Source organism: Rhinoraja longicauda, chromosome 32 (genome assembly GCF_053455715.1).
Source record: "Rhinoraja longicauda isolate Sanriku21f chromosome 32, sRhiLon1.1, whole genome shotgun sequence".
NCBI lineage: Eukaryota > Metazoa > Chordata > Chondrichthyes > Rajiformes > Arhynchobatidae > Rhinoraja > Rhinoraja longicauda.
Window position 1 is genome coordinate 16,698,633 of NC_135984.1, and position 15,484 is coordinate 16,714,116.

The 15,484-nt window shown below is 41.6% G+C and overlaps 1 protein-coding gene across 1 annotated transcript in view; it reads left to right on the plus strand.

Moving 5' to 3' along the window:
• Positions 1–14,272, plus strand: part of LOC144608765 (galactosylgalactosylxylosylprotein 3-beta-glucuronosyltransferase 1-like) — a 178,035-nt gene extending 163,763 nt beyond the window's left edge. Inside the window, exon 6 of the mRNA XM_078426845.1 lies at positions 425–14,272. The gene's annotated coding sequence lies outside the window, so the exon portion shown is untranslated. The remainder of the gene's footprint in view (positions 1–424) is intronic.
• Positions 14,273–15,484: the final 1,212 nt, after the last annotated feature.

Genomic DNA, 15,484 nt, shown 5'->3' on the forward strand with positions numbered 1-15,484 from the left:
ATGAGTGGCACAAAATGATTGCCTGCTGTTCACAATTTTGGCAATTTTATATGTAATTTTCCATTAGCTTGTTATGAGATTAAATATTTTATGCATTTCACTCATGTCTTTAGTCAAAAGGTAGTTAACATCTGTGGAACTGATTGCCACAGAGGGCTGTGGAGGCCAAGTCAGTAGATATTTTTAAGGCAGAGATAGACAAATTCTTGACTCGTACGGGTGTCAAGGGGAGACGGCAGGAAAATGGGATTAGCAGAGATCAGCCATGATTGAATGGCGGAGTAGACTCGAGGGGCCAAATGGCCTAATTTTACTCCTATAACTTATGAACTTAGATCAATGCATTATATCATAGAACTAAACCATAGAACTTAAATGTTCACTATCAATGTCGTTCAACTTACTTGCATTTTTTCTCTTGCAGATGAATAGTCCTTAAACCTGGCTAAAACCTGATTGCCCTATTCCTTCACCACGCATACAATGGATATAATGGTAGCGGTTTATTCTTAGCAAAAGCAAAAATTTCCCAGATGATGTACCTAACATGACTGGACAATTGAATAAAGCACAGAAGAGATCTCTGAGAAATGATCTATAACGGTTGAAGCGAGACTGTGATCCAGGATGTCATTCGGCAAGGCTCTATGACCTGTGACCAAGGAAACTAGATTCCTTTGTATGTGTGAGTACATCTCTGTAAAGGTGGCTCTGTTGCAATGCGTTCTGTTGCATGGAATGGGAGAATGCATGCACTCAGTGTGAATTCCAAACCAGAAATAAATATCAACCTTTAAAGGCTTCCGTAAAGTACAGAAAAGCTGTGAAGAAGACTGGCTTGTAGGAGCGAGTTTCGACAGGAAATCCTTTCTACCATTTACCCGAGGATGCTTATGGAATGGAATGTTCTGGTTAACATACCTCGTGAGCCTGCTACTGGTTGTTTATTCTTTACATGTGTACATATTGTATTCCACCTTCATTCAGACCATGTCGACTCGAAATCAATAGTTTCCACGAGGTGTGTAAAGTTGACAAACTGTAGTGTTCATCTCCTTTTTAGCAAGGGCTCCCTTGAGACTTGGGATCTTATCAGTCACCAAACCCTTACTGAAAAAAAAAAAGAAAAAGAAAAAAAAAATTCTTCCCCTTTCTTCCAGTGCATATTCGGAGGACCATTGCATTCTTAGCAGGCGTGCAAGACCCATGATGGTTTTGATCATCTGTGCTGGTTAGTTAAGGAGAAAATTAGCACAGGGACAAAATGAGCTACTCAAGTAGGCCATCAAGGATTTTTTTAGATTTAGAGATACAGCGCAGAAACAGGCCCTTCGGCCCACCGGGTTCCGCGCCGCCCAGCGATCCCCGCACATTAACACTATCCTACACCCACTAGGGACAATTTTTACATTTGCCCAGCCAATTAACCTACAAACCTGTACGTCTTTGGAGTGTGGGAGGAAACCGGAGATCTCGGAGAAAGCCCACGCAGGTCACGGGGAGAACGTACAAACTCCGTACAGACGGCGCCCGTAGTCGGGACGAACCCGAATCTCCAGCGCTGCATTCGCTGTGAGGCAGCAACTCTACCGCTGCGCCACCTGTGCAACATTCAAATGAATGCAACAATGATGCTCCATTTAAAGCTGAAGATTAAACTTAGTGGATGTGACACATGTACTAATACCCAAAGCAATGCTATTTATTAAGTGCTCCCCATCTCGTGGTGATATCACCCCACTTTTACCATTCATTTAGGGTGCTGATCTCCTTGCCATTTTTAGTTTTAAAAAATATGGCCCAGACTGGGTTAATTGCATCTGATCTTTTGTAGGTTAATGGCACAAAACAAGATTTTAGCCGAATCGGAACATTTGATGATATCTTTTGAATATGCTGATGGGCGGATAAGATTGGAACTACTCGGGTATATTTTAGATTTAGATTTAGAGATACAGCGCAGAAACAGACCCTTCGGCCCACCAGGTCTGCGCCGCCCAGCGATCCCCGCACTATACCCACTACGGACACCATCTCTAGGTACCAGTGCTTCTGTGGAGAATTGTGGCAAGTCGTATCATTAGTGGGAATAGGCCATCCAAGCTAACGTGGTTGGATATGTCAAGCATTTGTTCGACAATGCAAGTTATGTTGAGTTCTTCCTGCTGTAGAGACCACATTGAGGTTAATTCCATTCCAATATTGTCGTTCTAGAGCCTGCAACAATGACAGGGTCTGTCAGAATGCTACACATTACACATCATTTCCACCACTGATTATAGCAATTGGTATTGTATTTGCAAGCTGCATTTCTGGCATTCCATAATCCTCACTAGGAGTATAGGGGATGGATCTCTGAGAATGTAGTTAGGAACCAGCTGCAATTTGCATTGAAAAAAAACATGCAATAATAGAGAGAAATGAACATATCTTTTTTTTAAAAGATACGGCGCGGAAACAGGCCCTTTGGCCCACCGGGTCCGCGCCGACCAGCGATTCCCGCACATTAACACTATCCTACACACACTAGGGATAATTTTTACATTTACCAAGCCAATTAACCTACGTACCTGTACGTCTTTGGAGTGTGGGAGGAAACCGAAGATCTCGGAGAAAACCCACGCAGGTCACGGGGAGAATGAACAAACTCCGTACAGACAGCGCCCGTAGTCAGGATCGAACCCGAGTCTCCGGCGCTGCATTCGCTGTAAGGCAGCAACTCTACCGCTGCGCCACCGTGCCGCTTTAGGAAGAATCGATTCTAATCTTGGCTTGCAGTATGCATTACCTTCTTTGCAAAAAAAGAATGCAGAAGATATCTAAACCTTGATTTAATAACTATGAATAAATATCTAGAAATAGGGAGGTAATTAGAAACAGAAAATAAAGGTCAATTCTTGTGAAATTTATACCAATTTGGAACTGGCTAGTATTTAATGATTTGTCCCACCTACAAAAAAACCCTCTAATTTCTCCTCTGATGCCTTCTGGTTACAGCATTGATCAATTTGTATTCATAGTTCTGACTTCTATAACGCACTGAAATTAAAGGGTGGATGTCAATGAGAGAGGGACTGTTTTTCATTCCTTCCTCATTGATTCCAAAGCTTTCATGAGCTAACATCACACCAACATTTTACTTCTCTTTCCCTCTCAATCTTATTCAATGCAGAGTATCAGCTACCATAAGCTCTTATTCTAAGGCACAACATCATAATTCCGTGGGACTGGCCCAACCAAGATGGATATCAGAAAATTCATTCAAGAGATCATGAGATGGTTCACTTAAGTAGCATGCTGTAGAGTTTTTGTGTGTATTCTTTCACCAATTTCATTGAATTTAATTATGCAGCATTAAAAACCGAAAATGGTCAAATCAAGTAGCATGACAGGCAGTATCTGTGGAAAGAGTAACTGTGACTGTTTTGAAGGATCTCGACTTGAAGCACTAACCGTTCCTCTTTCCACACATGCTGCCTGACTTGCTGACTGCTTTCAGCATTTTCAGCAGTTACTTCAGATTCCATCATCAGCAGTTATTTGATTTTCATAGACTGCACAGGAGGTGCCCTACAAAAGATGTGAGCAATAATGCACAGAGTAATGTTAATCTCATCATGTCATTTTGTTTTTTCTGAGGTGCCCTTTCTGTACCAAAATCTACACAACACAACAAAAAAAAAATCAATTAAAATTATTTAGACCATACTAGGTAAATAATAAAATCTTTCTCCCAGTGGCTGATATTTTCCGTTCACTTCATTAGTGATTTCAATCTTTGTGGCAGGTCTAAGCTGCAGATATCTCGGTGTGTAGATCTCCAGCCTGAGATCTGGGAAACCTGAGGAAATTCATAAGATAAACACAGAACGCTGGAGTAACTCAGCGAGTCAGGCAGCATCTCTGGAGAAAATGAATCGGTGATGTTTCGGGTTAGGTAGAGAAATTAGAGGGGTTGTAGTAAGGAGAATGGGAAAAAAAACTGGAAGGGAAATAAAAACAAGACAAATCAGGGCCGGAAACAGATGGCCTTTGCACAGAACGTCTCCTGATAGACTGATATTTGGATGGAGACAGGTGTGAGCCCAAGTGAAATACATTGTTGTGAACTGTGGAGCTGGTTAATGGACTTTTAGTGGTGAAAGGGGGTAAGGGAGCAAGGAGTGAGGTGTTTGTAGAAGTTACATAAAATTGGAGAATTTAATGTTCATACCGTTGTTAACCATTTTAACTCCTCTTCCCATACAGACCTTTCTGTCCTGGGCCTCCTCCAATTGGAGGAACAGCACCTCACATTTTGCTTGGTTATCTTATAACCCAATAGAATGAACATTGAATTCTCCAATTTTGGGTAACTTCTGCAAACACCTCCATTCCCACTCCCCCTCCCCTCTTCCTGCACTAAAATTCCAATAACCAGCTCTACAGTTTACAATAATGTATCCCTCTTGGGCTCACACTCTAGCCAACAATCGGCCTACAAGGGAACCCTCTTGCCTGAAGTTATATGTTGCCAGCCCAGATTTATCCTGTTTTTCCTTTGCTTCCAGTTTTTTCCCCCACTCTCTGTACTACAATCAGTCTGAAGAAAGGTTCCGACATGCAATAGCACCTATCCATTTTCTCCAGAGAGGCTGCCAGACCTGCTGAGTTACTCCACCATTCCGTGTCTATCTTTGGTATTAACCAACATCTGCAGTTGCTTTTTATTATACTGTGGAATTTCAAGTTGTTCCATTTTAACTCCATATGGATTCCACAGCTGCTATGCAGCAGCTGGAAAGATACCACTGCTGACTTCGGTCCACACCATCTCTAGGTACCAGTGCTTCATCATCATCATCATCATATCATATATATACAGCCGGAAACAGGCCTTTTCGGCCCACCAAGTCCGTGCCGCCCAGTGATCCCCGTACATTAACACTATCCTACACCCACTAGGGACAATTTTTTACATTTACCCAGCCAATTAACCTACATACCTGTACGTCTTTGGAGTGTGGGAGGAAACCGAAGATCTCGGAGAAAACCCACGCAGGTCACGGGGAGAACGTACAAACTCCTTACAGTGCAGAATTGTGGAGAATTGTGACAAGTCGTATCATTAGTGGGAATAGGCCATCCAAGCTAACGTGGTTGGATATGTCAAGCATTTGTTCGACAATGCAAGTTATATTGAGTTCTTCCTGCTGTAGAGACCACATTGAGGTTAATTCCATTCCAATATTGTCGTTCTAGAGCCTGCAACAATGACAGGGTCTGTCAGAATGCTACACATTACACATCATTTCCACCACTGATTATAGCAATTGGTACTGTATTTGCAAGCTGCATTTCTGGCATTCCATAATCCTCACTAGGAATATAGGGGATGGATATCTGAGAATGTAGTTAGGAACCAGCTGCAATTTGCATTGAAAAAAAACATGCAATAATAGAGAGAAATGAACATGTCTTTTTTTTAAAAGATACGGCGCGGAAACAGGCCCTTCAGCCCACCGGGTCCGCGCCGACCAGCGATCCCCGCAAATTAACACTATCCTACACACTCTAGGGATAATTTTTACATTTACCAAGCCAATTAACCTACAAACCTGTACGTCTTTGGAGTGTGGAAGGAAACCGAAGATCTCGGAGAAAACCCACGCAGGTCACGGGGAGAACGTACAAACTCCTCACAGACAGCACCCATAGTCAGGATCGAACCCGGGTCTCCGGCGCTGCATTCGCTGTAAGGCAGCAACTTTACCACTGCGCCATCGTGACCGTCTTAGTGTTGCCTTTGGCCGTCAGAGCAAAACTGATTGTACAATTTCTCTGGACTCTGATAAACGATTTACAACTTATATCAGTGCACAATTCCTGTGGGAACTAAACCTTCCAATGTCCAGCTGGCAGAATTCAAAAGCTGAAAGATATTCTTCCATACACAGGCACCCTTGTATAAAGACAAAGTAATTTAAACTAACCTGCTGAGCTCTGCTGATATAGTAAAGAAGATCTGAAATAATAAGCTGCATGAACTCAACAGCGCCCAAACGTATTTCAGCAGAACCATTTTGATTCAAAAGTATGGATATTTCAGATAGACACAAAATGCTGGAGCAACTCAGCGGGACAGGCAGCATCTCTGAAGAGAAGGAATGGGTGTATGGATATTTCAGTACTGACAAATCTTCAGTACACATAACTGAGGAACAAGACATCTCAGCTCTTCAGTCAATGCAACAAATAAGACAATTCTAATGAAATCTTTTAGCCAAATGTTAGCCAAATCATTTAGACTGTTGCCAACATCTCAGGCTTTTCTCAGCGGTGGTGCTCATAGACCCATTGCACGTTCTCCCCGTGGCCACATGGGTTTCCTCCGAGATCTTCGGTTTCCCCCCACCCAGGTATGCAGGTTAATTGGCTTGGCATATGCGTAAAAAAAATTGTTCCTAGTATTTGTAGGATAGTGTTAATGTGCGGGAATCGCTAGTCCGCGGCCTGTTTCCGTGCGGTATCTCATAACTAAAGTTCAACCCTGACCTCTGCTGCTCTCTGTGGAGTTTGCACTTTCTCCCTATGACTTTGTCGGTTGCTCTCCAGTGTTCTGGTGCCCTCCCACGCCACGCCACATTTGTCATTAGACTCTCGAGAAGTAAAAGTGAAAACAAAGTTTAGAATTTAAAAAAAAAATAGAATTATGACCATCACGAAGCTGTCTGAAAAATGGCAACTGTAAAAATTCATTCCCCTACGGCCCTCTTCCTCAAGGCCACCAGTAGGCAGCTTAGCATTAAACTGGATTAACTTGGAAGAATTAAGATTCTGTTTAAGTTTTCTAATTAGGGGACAACAAACTCAACTCTTGTCTATTGAAAAGTAATCATACCCATCCATCAGCAATAATCATCTAAAAAGATATTAGTATTGGCACTGGTTTATTATTATCATGGGTACTGAGATACAATCCAAACTTTGTCTTGCGTGTTATCCAGGCAAATCATACCACACGAGAACATCAGGTAGTCCAAAAGAGAAAAGAGTGCAGAGTAGTGTTACATCTACAAGATGTGCAGATATCAAAAAAGTGATAGGGCCTTAACGTAGAAGATTGGAAGACCAGGAATTCATATGGTTTATAGATGTATGAGTGCTAATTTTCCACGTAATTTTGTCCCTCCTAAAGTTGATCAATTTAAATGTCCGTACATACATCATATCTTACTAAGAAAAACAAAAGGAAATAGGTGTGGGGCAGAAATCCATGAGAGGAGTGGTGGGAAATTATAGAATTAAAACCTCAAAGGACATAAATTGTAAAATATCCTGCAGAATGAACAGGGAACCTTCTGGCTGCACGAGACCCGAAATGCACGAGACCCCAGTCTTACACTAAGGCTGACTCCGACTCATGTCACTAAGGGAAACTAGCCATGAGCAATAAACACTGGCTTTAGCTGCAGCATCCATCTTCAAAGAGAATATTTTTAGTTCCACCAGAACATGTTACTCAATATGAAGAAAATTCATCACAAATTCCTCCCCTCAAAACCTAACATCTTGTAATAGGACACAATTTTATGAACATTTCGCATAAATATGTAAACCACTTATTTCCATCTTTAGTTGATACCTCATTTCCAACAGATGAGATGGTCCCAAGGATGCCAGCAGCTTCTGGTGTCCATCAGTTTTGCGTAGCTGGGTGCCCCTTCCTGAAGAAGCAATCTAACGTCCCAATTGAAGGACAATCTTGGAAAAGCTTTACATTGACTGAAGGGGCTGTGGATGACAGGAAATTAATTACACTGACCTCCCAGCTCTGTGGATGAATTCTGCTTATAATTAAGACAGTCCAACATCTTGTGCCATAAGTGGAATGTGTCCATGGGTAGAGTTTGACATTACAGTGACTGAAGTTTACACACCTCCCGAGGAGTTAGAGCAGCGGAACCTGTTACAGTTAGTGCTGTGGTATCAAATCAAAAATGTGAAGCACAATTTTACTGGACGTAATCCTCAGCACTTGACAAATGACACTTTCTCTTCTATTCTCTTTGAAAAGTTAGTACAGAGAATAATTCTCTCTTTTTATACTTTCTAACACGTAGAATTATCTAACACGTGCTGTTTGCTACCCTGTTTAATTTATTTCTATTTATAATTTAAGAAAATTGATTAATGATTTTTTTTTTTAAAAGGGCAAATCTGAGTATTATACTATTTTACCTTACCTTGTGATTCTAATCTGTGCTTGAAAATACATTGGTAGAGATGATTTTGTTACGGACTGTTACGCCATCATATAGAATAATCAGAGATCGAGGCAACTGTAACTCAGACAAATGTCAAATGCCAACTTTTCGCCTTTCTGCTACATCACTTCATCACTCTGGTTAAAACATGACTTGACGTAACCTGCAACTATCAAAGAGACATCACTGGAAAACAACCTAGCAAAGGATAATGGAAATCAACAATCTTTCAGTGCTTCATCCAAACAACTGAAGAAAACTTGAAGAAGGGAGAACTCATCGCATCATTTATAGCTTCTACTAAGATCTTTCTTTCCAATTGATTTGAAATGTATTTATATTAATGGAATCAGCTGAATGTTTAAAAGTAGCCTTCCAGTTTTACAGTTGTTTTCGTGGTAACAAGATTCCTACATCATTTCTAATGTATTGGATTTGCCTTAACAGTATGTTTAAGCACAAAGGTCATGTTCACTTGAGCAGGGACAGAGCTAACTCTGGAACAGTGCGTACCTACTGTAAAGTGACACTGTCATAGAGCTAGCTACTATTTTAAAAGTATAGGAGCCAATTTATCAGCACCTTCAACCAATGTTGGCTAATTCGTTCATTACCCTAGAGTGAAGTAATCCAACATGTTTTCCTTGCTCGTTTTACAGACAATTAAGGCACAGACAAAAGCAGATTAAAACAGGATACAAGAATATATTAATTATTACTACACGGTACATTGCGCATCAGAAAGTGCGGGAGGAACAGCAACTATTGGCTACGTTCAGCAGCAGTACACAGTTTATGTTATCAATCAGATTTCTGGATATAGATTGAAGGAACTTGATTTAACAAGGTCAGAGGCATTGGCAAATAAAGCTGAATCCAGAAACATAGAGCTCCAGCTAACGAAGAGAGGCTGACAAAACTGGGAGCTCCATTGGAATTAAGGGAGATATGATTAAAGCATTTTGAGCTGTCATTAGTGCAGATCAGGTGTGAGTAGTGGGGGAGAGGGTCATAAATGAGTGGGAAAAAATTCCATTCCAAACTAAACCGGACCTGTCTCTGCACAGTGGTGGGTGTGCGCAATAGGCTCCCAGTAAATGGGAAAAAGGACAATTCCTGCTGGAATTTATTCATCAAAATATTGTTGCCGATGAACTCCTTGGAAATAAAGAATATGTACGCACGGCAGACAACCTAAAACATTATCCCACAGACGTTGAGATGCAGATCACACCTGCTGGTGCTGGCTTCTTGACCAAGACCATTCCGTCCCATTCACATTTCCCCAATGGCTTGCTCCACAGGTAAAGGTCAATTAGACCAGGTGATTCTGATGTTTGTGACACGTAGAGTGGGTTATTATGGCGTTGATCTCATCAGATCGAAATGTAGCCTGTGAGACTGGATTACTTGCCTGGAAGATTATTTCAAAGTGATCTGAAGGTCTGATCCATTTCAAAAAACAAAGTGCTGGAGACACTCAGCGGGTCAGAGGTTGGCGGTTTAGGGTTGGGATGCTTCAGAAAGTCATTTGCCCATTTCGCTCCTCGGATACTGCTCGAGCTCCTCCAGCACTTTTGTTGTTTTGCTGAAGATTCCAGCAAACACAGTCTCTTGTGTCTCCAAGTCCGATCCGCTCACGGTACACCTGCCCCTCCCGCCAACTCCCCCGGTGCCTGCCGAGTGAGATGATGTAGCAGGAGATAAGACACAAAATGCCGGAGTAACTCAGCGGGACAGGCAGCAGCACTGGAGAGAAGGAACGGGTGACGTTTTGGGTCGAGACCCTTCTTCGGACTTGTTAGTGACAAGGGAACGTTTCAGGTCGAGACCCTTCTGCAGACTGGTGTAGCAGGACACCGTGGGTGGAGCGTGGAGAGAATGTTACTTGAAAGTTAACTTTTGATTTTTGAAACATTGGCAAAGGTAGTGCCCAGACCATTGTGCATGCCACACATTGCTTCACACCAGTCTTTGTCAGCTTGCAAGACATCTGGTACATGATACAAAACTGTAGTGCTCAGCAGTTAAACAACATGATCCACTGCACACCACCCACCATTTGCTGCTTACCCAGGGCCACTTTACTTTGAGCTCATATTTACACAGATACAACCACATTAAAGGTGCACGGAATATATCTTTTACCCGTTGCAGATCCTGGTTTTTCTGATTAACCTTCTCACACATGGGTCTGACATTAGCAGAGCATAGCCTGAAACCATACATGTATTTAATTAACCTCAATTTACAATTACACAGGACTAAATTGGACAAACACACCCTTGTACTGTCATTGTCCTTGCCAGATAGCCCACCGTGACTGCAGTTCTCCATATTATGTACATTCACCCACCTCATCAAATTAGATGTGTAGGAAGGAACTGCAGATGCTGGTTTAAACCAAAGATAGACAAAATGCTGGAGTAACTCAGCGGGACAGGCAGCATCTCTGCGGAGAAGGAATGAGTGACGTTTCAGGTTGAGACTGAAAATCACGGAAAAGGGAAGAGAGAAAAAGACGATGACGTAGAGAGATATAGAACAAATGAATGAAATGTAATTTTATTGCATATCTTTCATTCATTTGTTCTATATCTCTCTACATCATCGTCTGTATCTCTGGTTTCGATATCCCATGACTTTGTCTGAAGAAGGGTCTCGACCCGAAACATCATCCATTCCTTCTCTCCAGAGATGCTGCCTGTCCCGCTGAGTTACTCCAGCATTTAGTGCCTATCATCAAATTAGATAATAGACCATAGTCAGGAGGTAAGAACATACAAATACAGGATCAAGCTCACCACGTGGTATCTGTGGAGAGATGAAAACCTCTGATGGAAAATCATTGACCTGAAACTTTTAATCTAGTTTCTTCCCTTCACGGGTGCTGTTGACTTTCTGAATATCCACCAAATGTTCTGGTTTTTTCCCCCAATTTTCAGTATCTGCAGTATTTTGCTTTCAGATTACTAGAATCCAGGCCTTTAAATTTGGAGCCTTCCGTTCCCTTATCACTGCCATGTCGTAATTTGGGGATTGACTGTGTGACTCTTCAGATTTACCCCCCAGCGTGGCTCTTATATTATGGGTCTCATGAATTAGTCCCACCATAGAAACACAGAAAGTAGGTGCAGGAGTAGGCCATTTGGCCCTTCGAGCCAGCATGATCCACTGATCATCCAGAATCAGTACCCTGTTCCTGCTTTTCCCCCCATATCCCTTGATTCCATTAGCCCCAAGAACTATATCTAACTCTCACTTGAATACATCCAGTGAATTGGGCTCCACTGCCTTCTGAGGCAGAGAATTCCACAGATTCACAACTCTCTGGGTGAAAACATTTTTCCTCATCTCAGTCCTAAATGGCCTACCCCTTATTCTTAAACCGTGACCCCTGGTTCTGGACTCCCCAACGTGGGGAACATTTTTCCTTCACCTAGCCTGTCCAATCCCTTAAGAATTTTATATGTTTCTATAAGATCCCCTCTCATCTTTCTAAATTCGAGTGAATACAGCCTTATTAACCTCTACTGCGCTCCCTGATGACAAATCAATTCAAACACTCATACTGAAACAAAATATTGCAGATGCTCGAAATCTGAACTAGAGATGGACAATGCTGGAATTCCTCAGCAGGTCAGACAGCATCTGTGCAGAGAAACAAATCATCAATTACAGTTGAATAACGTCCATCACAACTGGGAGAATTTAACGGTAAATAGATTTCAAGGTGATGAGAAAGGAGAAGGGCATTTATAACACACTATCCCTAGTTTTTTTTCCCAGATCTATTTCCCTTTCCACTCTCAAAATATTTAAGTTATATCCTAGCTATCTCAAACGATGACACTTAATTTATATTTCACATTCACAATCACTACAGAACATGCTCACATTTACATTATGTAGACACACTCTTCATTGCAGTGAACAGGTTATGATAGTCAAGGGAACTCAGAGCCACAAACACCACACTCTAACTGCAATAAATCAGCACTCATTTAAATCAATAAATCACTCAATAAATAATTTCCTGACATTTTCACCTTATCAAATATTCAAACTAATATTTGATGAATTCACTGTGAAACACTGTGATCACTAGGTGTTTTCCCCTTTTCTTCAATTTTGTTGCAAAATCTTCAAGTTCTCACATTTTGATTTCTTGGTTCATGTTATATTTTTTTCTTACTTTAAGCCAGAAAGTGAACTTCCCTTTGTAAGAAAGCACCTTTTGCAACAAATTTTCCCTCTTGGCACACTCAAATTTTGATTCTGATAACAGCTTGCAGCCCAGTGGTATGAACATCGACTTCTCCAACTTTAGATAGTTCCTCTGTCCCTCTCTTCCCCTCCTCCTTCCCAGATCTCCCTCTATCTTCCTGTCTCCACCTATATCCTTCCTTTGTCCCGCCCCCCTGACATCAGTCTGAAGAAGGGTCTCGACCCGAAACGTCACCCATTCCTTCTCTCCTTAGATGCTGCCTGACCTGCTGAGTTACTCCAGCATTTTGTGAATAAATACCTTCGATTTGTACCAGCATCTGCAGTTATTTTCTTATACCTATTTTTGCCAAGTCACTAGTTGGACGATTAAGAGTACTTTTCCCAGGCTGGCTTAAAGTTATCATTGTCATTTTACATTTCTTAATATCTATCATTTATTGTTTTTCCTTGTGCTATTTGCCCTCCCCAGATACATGGGGAATTGACAGTCAATTTGTATGGCCTCACCCACTTCTTCGAAAGAGGTGATGGAAACACGGTGATTTATTCTTTCAAAAAAGAACTGGGCAAGCTCCTGAGCATAGAGCAGTACAATGGCACAGTGACAGGGTGTTGTCCACAGCTCCAGTTTTTCCAGAGGCAATCTTAACCCCCCCCCCCGGGCTGTCTGTGTTGAGTTTGTGCATTCTCCCTCAGTCTGTACGTTTCCTTTGGCTGCTCTGAACTCTTAGAAAATATGCACTAGTCATGTTAAATGGCCATTGTAAATTGCCTCCACTATGGGTGACTACCAGGAGAATAAGAGGGGTTAATGGGCATGTAAGGAAGAAGTAGAAGAAAGTAATTAATGGGATTATACAGAGTACCAGAATAGACTTGATAGGCTGAATGGTTTCCATTGCAATAATGAAATATGTGAAAGATTTGCAGGTCTAATGGGACTAATGAGAGTACCCCATTGGAATTTTTAGACTCGATGGGCCAAATGACCTTTGCTACTGTGATAATTCTATGTTTCTGCAAGGGCTGAAAACTTTCTAAATGAAACAGAGGTTCATCCTGCCATTGGCTTCAACGCCAGCAGGTGGCAGAGCAAGAATGCGGCGTTGGAGACAGGGCCAAATTAGAGCTGTGAATCTTCTTTTGAAGTACTGCGTAAAAGCTGGAGATTTCGTGAACATCAGCTTTCTGTCGTGTCGAGAACTGCAAATGAGGAGATTTGGTCCGTGCAGCAATTGTTTTAGTTGTACACAAACACTATATTACCAAACTGCACAACCCGAGACTTCATCCACTCAAGTGAGTGTGCTGAGAATTTTTTTTAAATCAGTTTCAAATTGCTCACATACAGACACAGAATGGCAACTTCATTTTTACAGTCCCAGTTGCACAGTTGTCACTGTTAAATGTTTCCCCCACAAACCCTCAAACCCAGGCTGCCAAAACCACTAGTTCCCAAACATTTTGTTAAAAATTCACAATGGTGAGAAGGCTGTCCGAACATCAGAATGTGTTTTCTTTCTTGCTATGTAATAAATGTATTTGATTTCCTTTCTCCATAGATTGCAACATTATTCGTCTCTGTGGGGATTGCACTTTTTGTTTTGCATGTTAATGTACCGTTGATTGCACACAATTCCTCATCATGTCATTTTAGTTCAAAGGAGAACCCAAAATAAAAAGAAAATTTAAAAAAATTGCGTTATCTTCGTAGTTGTTGAACAAACTAGATTTTAGGATCGTCTCTTTGAAGTAAACAACTTGGATTAAATGCAAGAACAAAATATGGGGTTGAATTATCAGAATATTTCAACTGACTTGACTGACTAGGTATTTTTAAAATTAAATTATATAAACTTGCATTCTATTCAATGGTTTTACCTTTTTACCTTTGAGAAGTTAAGGGCTGTACAGTGGTGCAGCTGGTAGAGATGCTGTCCCAACCCGAGACACCAGGATATGATCTTGACATTGAATGCTGTCTGTGTGGAATTTGTACGTTCTCCCTGTGATTGCAAGGGTTCCCTCCAGGTGCTCTGGTTTCCTCCCACATCATCTATATACTAAAACTCTCATTTGTTTGTTTGTTTGTTCCTCAACTACAGCCAAAACGGTACATGATACCGCGACAATTTTAGGCCCACCTTACTCAACGTCGTCCCTTTGGTGCTAATGGAAGAAGCTTCGTTGAAATCTGTGTTATATTTGAAAAGTTATTCACATTTTAAAGTTTAAATCTATCTACTAGGGAGGAGGGGGGGGGGGGGGGGAGAGGAGGAGAGGGTGCTGCACCAATGCAGGAGAGGTTTGGGCCCAATGGGTCCACGGTCTAGTTTTATAACTAAAACCCACCAACACATCCCATGAGAAGAAAAGATCTAGACCTTGCTGCCAAAGGAAGTAAGCAGTTTAATAACTTATTTGGTTCTACCTGCAGAATTTATGAAGAATGCTGATCTAGGGAAACAACATTCATTTACACAGTTAAGTCTGGACTAGACCCTAAACATTACCTATCCATGATCTCCATAAAACACAGGAGCAGAACTAAGCCATCGAGTCCGCTCCATCATTTATGTTTCTCTCTCAACCCAATTTTCCTGCCTTCTCCCCTAATCATTGACTAATCAAGACCTATCAACCTCTGCTTTAAAAAGACCCAATGACTTGGCCTCCACCACCATCTGTTGCCATGAAGTCCATAGATTCACCACACTCTGGCTAAAGAAATTCATTGCCATCTTCATTGTAAAGGTGCATCCTTTTAGTCTGAGGCTGTGCACTCTAGTTCTAGACTTTCCCACTACTGGAAAAATCCTCTCCATATCCACTCTACCTAGGCTTACTATCATTTGATCATTTTCAATGAGATCCCCCCTCTCCCCACACCCCCACCCTTGCAAACTCCAGTGAGTACAGGACTAGAGCCTTCAAACACGTCTCATATATTAACCCAATCATCCTGGGGATCATTCTCATAAATCTCCTCTGGACCTTTTCCAATACCA